The 3,000-nt window shown below is 44.0% G+C and overlaps 1 long non-coding RNA gene across 1 annotated transcript; it reads left to right on the top strand.

Annotated features, from left to right (window-relative positions):
* The first annotated feature begins 1,428 nt into the window (after positions 1-1,428).
* LOC124650064 lies at positions 1,429-1,971 on the top strand. Its single transcript, XR_006986867.1, has 3 exons — positions 1,429-1,528; positions 1,723-1,800; positions 1,896-1,971. It is a non-coding gene; the product is annotated as an uncharacterized LOC124650064 (long non-coding RNA).
* The last annotated feature ends 1,029 nt before the right edge of the window (positions 1,972-3,000 follow it).

The following is a 3,000-nucleotide window of genomic DNA, read 5'->3' as shown; positions in this document are numbered from 1 at the left end:
CTTATACCGGAAAGGTACTTTGATTACATCAAACACCACCGCGTAAATGGGTGGTTATAAAGGTGGGATTAAGTATCCGGAAAGTATGAGTTGAGGCATATGGATCAACGAGTGGGATTTGTCCATCCCAATGACGGATAGATATACTCGGGCCCTCTCGGTGGAATGTCGTCTAATGTCTTGCAAGCATATGAATAAGTTCATAAGAGACCACATACCACAAGTACGAGTAAAGAGTACTTGTCGGGAGACGAGGTTGAACAAGGTATGGAGTGATACCGAAGATCAAACCTCGGACAAGTAAAATATCGCGTGACAAAGGGAATTGGTATTGTATGTGAATGGTTCATTCGATCACTAAAGTCATCGTTGAATATGTGGGAGCCATTATGGATCTCCAGATCCCGCTATTGGTTATTGGTCGGAGTGAGTACTCAACCATGTCCGCATAGTTCACGAACCGTAGGGTGACACACTTAAAGTTGGATGTTGAAATGGTAGTACTTGAATATGGAATGGAGTTCGAATATTTGTTCGGAGTCCCGGATGAGATCCCGGACATCACGAGGAGTTCCGGAATGGTCCGGAGAATAAGATTCATATATAGGATGTCATTTTATGTGAATTAAAATGTCGCGGAAGGTTCTATGGAAGGTTCTAGAAGGTTCTAGAAAAGTCCGGAAGAAACCACCAAGGAAGGTGGAGTCCACATGGGACTCCACCTCCATGGCCGGCCAACCCTAGTGGGGGAGGAGTCCCAAGTGGACTCCCCCTTAGGGGCCGGCCACCCCCATATGGGAGGTGGAACTCCCACTTTTGGTGGGAGTCCTAGCTTGGCTAGGTTTCCACTCCTTATGGAAGGTTTTTGGTTCGGGTCTTATTCGAAGACTTGGAGACCAACTCTTGGGGATCCACCTATATAATGAGGGGCCAAGGGAGGGGGCCGGCCACCCCAAGACCACAAGCTGGCCGCCCCCCTTGAAGTGGCCGGCCACCCCCTCCCAAACCCTAGCCGCCCCCTCTCCTCCATATCTCCCGCGTAGCTTTAGCGAAGCTCCGCCGGAGTTCTCCACCGCCACCGACACCACGCCGTCGTGCTGTCGGATTCAAGAGGAGCTACTATTTCCGCTGCCCCCTGGAACGGGAGGTGGACGTCGTCTTCATCAACAACCGAACGTGTGACCGAGTACGGAGGTGCTGCCCGTTCGTGGCGCCGGAACCGATCGTGATCAAGATCTTCTACGCGCTTTTGCAAGCGGCAAGTGAACGTCTACCGCAGCAACAAGAGCCTCATCTTGTAGGCTTTGGAATCTCTTCAAGGGTGAGACTCGATACCCCCTCGTTGCTACCGTCTTCTAGATTGCATCTTGGCTTGGATTGCGTGTTCGCGGTAGGAAAAATTTTGTTTTCTATGCAACGTTATCCTACAGCTCGACCTCCACAGCGCGGCTGTGTCTCGCCAGCCTCTACAATTGCAAGCTCGGGCATGCTATACCATCTCCAATTTCTATGGATCCCACCCGTGCAGGTACTTACCCCTTCCACTGCTCCATCTTTACTACTACCTTTCTGAACCTAGAAGCAGATGTACCCATCTAGATGTGGCTTAAATTAGCGTGAGGAGCAAATCCAGTTTTGGATTTGTTTGTTTCGTTGATCTATGAAATTGTTTTTTGGAAACTGACTATTTTATTTTCCTTTGCTACACGATTTGCAATACAGATGTTCCAAAGCAAAAGATTGGTGTAGAACTAACACCATGAGCCAACGGGGAGGATGAGAATAATCTTCAACTCCAAGGTTATCTTCCAGGAGCTAATTAATTCATTTTATTTTCAATGCATTTCTTCTTTTATGTTCCTACCAATTTTAAGATGCAATGCTCTTTTATGTAGGTACTGAATCAGTTTGGCCACAATTTGTAGTGTGTCAATGGTGGCGAGGACACAGCACGAGCATAACGCTGCCGGCCTGCCGCTACAAGGAAGACCTGACGAGCTTCACTGTTGAACATATCCCTTGGTCTATACAGCAGGTTACTTGCTTGTAATCGAATGTTCATTTCAGAATCAGAACTACTAATCCTTCATAGCCTTGATTAATCTGGCTGAAATTTTGGTGTCTAATTGAGGGATGCTCAATTAGACAGCCTTGGCCAGGATATTGTGCTTATTTCTTCACATAATGAATCTCCGAGATGTCACGAAGAAAGACAGCCATGGCCAAATTACTACAAGGGCACAACCAAGTGGTACTGTTCCTAGCTTCTGTTCCTAGCTTCTGAACATAATGCATTTCATTTCAGGTTCTGTTCACTGTTACTACTGCAATTATTCATTTATCTACTCCAGTTATTAATTTGTACAGTTAGTGCATAATTATATTTTGGGCATTTCTTATCTTCTAACTAACCTGAGGCAACTTAATGAAAATAAATCATTAGAATTTCTAGAAAAAATAATATGCTTTGAGCCTTTTAGGTATACTTGGGGCAAAAGGGAGGCAACATGATTGTTGTACTTAAGCCAATCACTCATATAAACTACTCAAGTCTATGTACTATTTGTAGTTATGGTGACCATGGCAACATAAAAAGCAATCAAGAATTAGGAGTAAGACTATATATGATAACATAATAAGGACATTTTTCTGCTCGACATACTAAGTTTTGTTCTCTAGTTTATATGAATAGGTGTAAACTGAAAAACCAAATTAAAAAAACATATGGCACACAAAAATAAATTGAATATATGATAGCATAGAACCATCAGGTAACAGGAAGTATACATAACGTAGCGGTAATTCGATCTAAACTAAGTTGCATCCACGACTGCATCAACTTCCATAGGTAGATTAAGCACCAGATATTTTCTTAACTCACACTTCTAGATATCTGAAGTCAGTTCTCTGCGTATAGTCATGTTCCTGCGATAGAGTACAAATAACCAGTCTTAGGTTTGGCCGTTTTGGAGCACACTATTACCACATAGTAGATAAAAT

Source organism: Lolium rigidum, chromosome 4, assembly GCF_022539505.1.
Source record: "Lolium rigidum isolate FL_2022 chromosome 4, APGP_CSIRO_Lrig_0.1, whole genome shotgun sequence".
NCBI classification, from domain to species: domain Eukaryota; kingdom Viridiplantae; phylum Streptophyta; class Magnoliopsida; order Poales; family Poaceae; genus Lolium; species Lolium rigidum.
The sequence above is the reverse complement of the archived record's forward strand: the minus strand, read 5'-3'. Positions and strand labels throughout refer to the sequence as shown.